We start from the raw sequence: 6,897 nt of genomic DNA, 5'->3' as shown, positions 1-6,897 counted from the left end.
CTGCATTATCATTTATGTAACATGGAGGATGTTAGCATGGGAAGCAGATCGTGTTAACCAGGTTGCAGTGTGTCCCGTCTGATTTAAGTTGTTCCTAGGCAACTGTATGTGTATGGCTGAAACAAAGGCGATAAAAGCCAAACACCTCATTGACTTTATAATCCGATGAAGCGACAATATTAGGCAGCTGATGGAGAAAAAAGGGCATAGTGCAGCTTCCCTGCAATGTTTAGAAAGTGTGAAATGGCATGATGGGGCAGCCCCTGAAACAGCAGGTGGTCTTCCATGACTAGAAACTAGAGATGGTAGCAAAGCACAGGTTTATGAATAAAGCATGAAGGATGGCTACTGCTGCCTGTTTTTTTTAGTTTTATGTGAAATAAAAGGAAAGTGGATAAATAATAGATGCAACTACTCGGTTAGGTGAGAAGTGAGGAAATTGGGAACATGTCCAGAGAAAGAGAGAGAGAGAGAGAGAGAGAGAGAGAGAGAGAGAGAGAGAAAGAGAGAGAAAGAGAGAGAATACACAATCAAGGAGACTTTTTAAAAGGTTGATTTTAACCATATAATCAAACAGTCATTATAATCTTACGCAACAAATCGTTATTAAATGTCCGAGTCTGGGGTTCGATCCTGATCTCAAATGACAGTTATTGTGTATGTCCGTATAAGGAAATATGAATATACTGTATTATGGGCTGTGAACAAAATAATCAAGATTTATCACAGGTTCACACATTATTTGGACGAGTGTAGAGGTGTCAAAAAAAACAGGCCAAATCTGTTGTTGATTAGACTACCGAATAATCCGATATGTATCTCAAGAGACAATGTGATAACCCGCACAATGCGTTTACATGTTTATGTGTTTGTTCAGTCATCCTTAGTTTAAATAAAGCTACTATTTATATTTGTTAACTATTGCTAAAAGAAAATATTACAAATATTAGCAGGATTAATAAACAGTTCATAACTATAGATGAGTTCTGAACTTGAGTGATTTATTTGTGGTTAAGGAATAGTCACGGGTGCAATTATTACAGGGCTTCTGGTAGTATAGTTGGAGAAAAAATGAATGGAAAAAAAAAGCACTTCCTGCTTTAGGCCATGTCCACTTCAGGATTAATGCATTTAACCAAATAACAAAAAAAAAAAATGGAATTTGCACCTGTTTTGTTCAGCATTGAATGTCTTTGTAACGTCTCACTCCACAGTGCTGGTCATATAAAAGTAGCCTGATATCAAACCCATTTCTGCTTTCGGAGACGTCCCAAGTGCTTGAATCATCAGCAATAATAATTGAATAATCAGCTTAAATTTGATCTTCAACCACTAAAATGCTACATAAGGTTTTGAGGTAAAAAAAAAACCCACACATTTCATACTGAAAGCAAACAGAATCCTGACTTACTTTAAATCAGGCTTGCAGCCAGAAAATAATGAATTTGTTTACACGGCTTGAAAATGTGAGATAAATCGATATCCATTTCACCTGTGCAGTGGTAAAAAGGGTAAAATCTGATTTTTAAGTTAGAATTGAAACAGTTAATATCCCACAGATCCCCATCCCACATCTGTTTCCTCTGTTTTCCTCCTATAAACATGCTGGAACATGAATTGCTGATCTCGTAAGTGTGAATGAGCGTGAAAAAGCGTGTGTGTGTGTGTGTGTGTGTGATACTCTGTGATGGACTGGTGTCCCATCCTGCACCCCTTACAGGATAAAGCGCTTAGTGAAGGTGAATGAAAAATGTATGATATTTTGAACATAAAGGTCAACACTATAAAAAAAACACAAATACTGTTCAGAAGCCTACTCTCTGAGAAAAACAACAAAACAACACTATTTGTCAAACTTTAACACACGCTGGTACAGAACTGCTGATATGACAGTAATTAAGGCATAATACATTAGCTATTATTCATTCGTTCACTTTAATTTCTATGTGTGTCTCGTCTTCCCTGTCGGGGCTGTTTGCTCTGTCTGTTAGAGAAAATGATCAATATTTCAGGTATCTCACATTGCCTTATGGATGGCTGAGAACTGAGAGCAAATCTACACAGCACACATATCTCTCATCTGTCAGAAAATAAAAAGAAAGAAATACTACAGCATTCTGTAGCCACTATGCTATGTTCTATGCTATAAAAAAGTTTGACTCTAATAGCTAAGCATGTAGGTGCAGAATTAAAAAGTAGTTTTCATGTGAAAACATGAGAGCACCAGCCAATCTCTGCTAAATAATCTGCTAAATAATAAATAAGGTATAATAGGTTGCATTTGCATCATAGGTATAAAATAGTTGCATTTGCATCATAGGTATAAAATAGTTGCATATAATAATAATAGGTTGCATTTTCTACTGACATCAGGGGTTACCTCCGGGTTCTCTGGTTTCTTCCCCCAGTCCAAAGACATGCGTGGTAGGTTGATTGTCATCTCTAAATTGTCCCTATTGTGTGAATGGGTGTGTGAGTGTGTGTGCTCTGTGCGATAGACTGGCATCCTGTCTTGGATAAGCCATGCCTTGTACCCTGAGTCTCCATGGGATAGACTCATGTTTCCCCCAAGACCCAGCAGAATTAACGGTGTAGAGGATGAACGAATGCTAACAAATAAGTACAACATGTCTTTCACATTTGCTAATTTATGTTGTTTTCACAACTATAACAATAACAGACTGCCTTATTGGCTTTAATACACAATGATCTCCAACTTTGGCAATCGCTAAGGTCAAGATTATAGAGATTCCTTCAAGAGGAATAATTGCATGATCTCACTATTATAAGTTCCTAAGACTTGACAAAACCAACGCAGCATGGAATGTTACAAATATTTACAGTAGCCTGAAGAGCCGAGTTCCTCTCTCTCTCTTTACAATTCCCAATAAACTTTTTATTATTAATACACAAAGGGTAGATCGTGTAATAGCAATAAACACGTCACAACCATAAAACTGTATGATTGGAAGATTTGTTTTCTCTTCTCTTCCACCATACACATCATAAATCACCTTTATTTTCCTTTTATTGCTTTTTTATACAGGGGAAGCAAGGAAAGCGGGTGTAGAGTGTCATAAAACCGGAAGGTGTGTATCGTACACATCAGCCAGGTCCTGTGTGATTGTTGTGGCCATTTGCAAGGTTGGGAATTAGATTTTATAATGTAAATTTACAATGAAGTAGTGACCAACCCTAACGGATGATCCTGTGAGATGTTCAAGGAACAAATACACTCCATTCAAAAAATCTAAATCCTGATCAAAACTGTGGAATATTTTGTGAATTCCATTGAAGTCCATTGCAGAATTGTGCACATTGGTTCAAATAAAATGACTTCAGGAATACACATTCCAACCCAATTCTTATCCTAAAAGTCAAACTCATGCATCCTTGTGTAACATTTCAGTCCATGGATCACTGGTGACTCTGGTGGTGAGCATGGGAAATCTTGAGAGAGTTTATTACAGCTAGTTAAAGTTAGCAAATCTAGTGAAAAATACCTCAGCATCCTTGGCCTTCTAGCGAGGAAAAGGACACATTATATGACATTTGACATTGATGAGTTTGATTGGAGGATTCAAGTTAAAATTTTATCTATGGAACCCGGTCATTGGTTGGAGGAGAGATAAAGAAACATTTGAGATTGACAAGTACAAATTGTCTTTAGTGATTGAATGGGGGTGACTGTATGTGGGATTGAGTCCTGAGGTAGACTCATGGTTCCACATGACCCTGTGTAGGACAAGCATGCAGAAAATGGATGGATAAATACTATATCCCTTCATCTACGCCTACTGCAGGATCTCTGATAAAACGTCCCAAGTTTTATATTATGCGCTGGGTCTGAAATTGAAGTGCAAAAGCACTTATTATCGCAGGATTACTTGAGATGACCAATTATGATATCTCAAAAACCAAAAGAGAGCCTTCTAATGCCAAACTCGCTAAATGCACCAAGCTGCACACCTTTAAACTGCTATACCGTCATGTAAAAAAATAAAACGTCATTTCCACTCAGGGAGGTTAAAAATAATTAAATCAGTAGGTATGGATTGAAGCAAAGATGATAGAGCATTGAAAGCAATGAGATATTTTCAAATTCAGCAGATTGCTTTTGGTAATGCCTCGATTCATATTCTGGCCAGAAAAGTAAATCCTTGAGTCATGGCTCTTTCCTGAGAATACACTCGAGATAAGAAATGTTCAATTCAACCTGTCAGGTGGGACACAGTAGAAGGACCTATATGGGTTGTCGGAAAGTGTGAAAATAAAGAAAGTTATCATTTTTGAAAGAAAAACTCGTTTTTATCAATGAATGTGTGAGAGATGAGTGAGGTCATGACAAACAACAATCAAGAAAAAAGAAATTATTTCCAAAATATGGCTTATAGGAAGAAAAATGTTAACGAGCTCTTGAGGTCAGTTCAACTCATCACAAACCCTCTTATTAGTCTGAAAAATTTAAACAGGCAAAAAAACAACAACCTTGTTTTCCTATCCCATTATAGGAAATGGGATATTATTATCCCAATTATCCTAATTGGGATTTCAGCGAATAAACCAGGCTGAATGTGGCACCAAATGCAAGTGTTACAGACTCCTCATGAATAAAGAACATCCCTGAAGTTAATTAAGATTCACAATTATATTTTTTTGAACCATAAAAAGTGCCATGAATTGACTGTGCATCATCATGATGCCAATTGTGTGGTGGCTCAAGTGATTAAGGTTCTGGGTTGTTGAATGGTGGATTGGGGTTCAAGCCCCAGCAATGCGAAGCTGGCACTGTTTGGCCCCTGAGCAAGTGCCCTTAACACTCTCTGCTCCATGGATGCTGTATCATAGCTCACCCTGTGCTCTGACACCAACTTCCAAAGTTACAAAGAAAGTATTTCACTGTGCTCTAATGTATATTTGACAAAATAAAAGGCTTCCATAATGCAGGAAAGGGTTAAAAGTCTTCCGCTTTTTTTCATAAAGGAAAGACGTCTCTCACAGGGTTCTTTAATCGGTGGTTATTCCAAAGGGATGACCTGAAGAAGCCTTTCCGAGTGCAAGAGGTAGCTACATTATTAATGAATCACATTATAAAGCTGCTTCTTCACTTCAGTTACATAACGGTGCTACAGAATTTGTGTCCAAGTAGAAGGACTGTTCTTACTCTCTGTCCTCAGAAGCACTCGGCTCTACGACGGACGTATATTCTGGGAGATTTTTTAAACTTTTTATCATCGCATTTTAAATTAATAGTAATCATAATTTAAGAGCATGTTTCCTTATTAGATATTAGACGGTCAATCAGTCAGAGACATCAATGTAGCTACAGTATCTCTAAAGAGTCTTGATATAACTGATAAGACTCAAGTTGTTATTATTGTTTCCTTATATATTTAAGAAGAAGAAGAGAAGAAGAATAATGAGAAGCTTTTTTATTGTCATTTTGACTTAGCTGACGCAGTACGTATAGAAATGAAAGGACGTTCCTTCAGGACCATGGTGCTACATAAAACAACACAGAACTATGACTAAAAATTTAGCCTAACCACATAGTGTGTATACTACATAACGTGTATAGTGTGCAACCTACTGATGTAGTATAAGGTTATAGCAATGTTTATATTTATGCTAAAGAAAAGAGTACTTTATTAAACTTCAGAAACTTGGTATTCAAGCTTGGTATTAATTTACACTTATGCTAGCTGCATTAGCAATGTTTAATCGTATAGTAGCTGCATTAGCAATGCTTAAAATATAATAGCTGTGTTAGCAGTGTTAAATCTTACACTAACTGCATTAGTAATGATCAAGCTAACTGCATTAGAAATGCCTAAATTCACTGCTTTACTTTTAGCAATGTTTACACATTTACTAACTGCTTTAGCAATGTTTAAACATACTTGCTATAATAGCAATGTTTAAATTTACACTAGCTGCATTAGCAATGCAGAGACATATAATAGCTGCATTAATAATGTTTAAACGTGTACAAGCTGTATAAGCGGTTTACAGTAAATTTACACTAGCTGAATTGGCAATGCTTAAACATATAATAGCTGTGTTAGCAATGTTTAAACATATACTATTACCAATGTTTATACATATATATTAGCTGCTTTAACAATGTTTACACTTCTACAAGCTGTATGTCACGTCACTTATTTTCAGTGTTTACACTAATACTAGATAAATTAGCAATATTAAACATATACTAGCTGTGTTAGCAGTGTTTACACATATATATTACCTGCTTTAGGAATATTTACACTTATACAAGCTGTATTAGCAGTGTTTACACTAATACTAGCTAAGTTAGCAATGCTCAAACGTATCTTAACTACAGTAGCAGTATTTAAACTTATTATTTGAACTTACTAGCATTATTTTTCAACTTCTGCTATCTGCAATACATGTTTAAACTTATTCTAGCTATTTTGGAAGTCTGCTGTCTACAATTAAACATTTCCTAGCTATATAAACTTCCTCTCTCAGTTAGCAATGTTTGTACGTCTTTGAAACTAGCTCAATCTCTGACCTGAGAAATTGTCCCTCATCAAGTATGAAGTATTTGAAGTGTTCTGATTATATTCACAATTTCTTCTTGCCTTGTGTTCCTTCAGTGAGGATGTGAAGAAAATGAGCTAGTTTGCATAATCGTATGCAAAACGAAGACAGCTTAGTTACCATGAGAAGCGCAATGATATGATTATCTTATCCTTATTCGCTAAAGACAGAGCGAGCGAGAGAGAGAGAGAGAGGGAGAGAGAGAGAGAAAATCGCATGTATAATCTTTCTGTGATGTTTTATGCGTCTGTGATTTATGCTAATTTTTTTGCCTCAGCTTTTTTCTGTATTTTGCTGTATTAGCATTAGCCAGCTTTGTTGTTGTTGTTGCTT

Source organism: Tachysurus vachellii, chromosome 11 (assembly GCF_030014155.1).
Source record: "Tachysurus vachellii isolate PV-2020 chromosome 11, HZAU_Pvac_v1, whole genome shotgun sequence".
Lineage (NCBI taxonomy): Eukaryota > Metazoa > Chordata > Actinopteri > Siluriformes > Bagridae > Tachysurus > Tachysurus vachellii.
Note: the sequence above shows the minus strand (reverse complement) of the source record.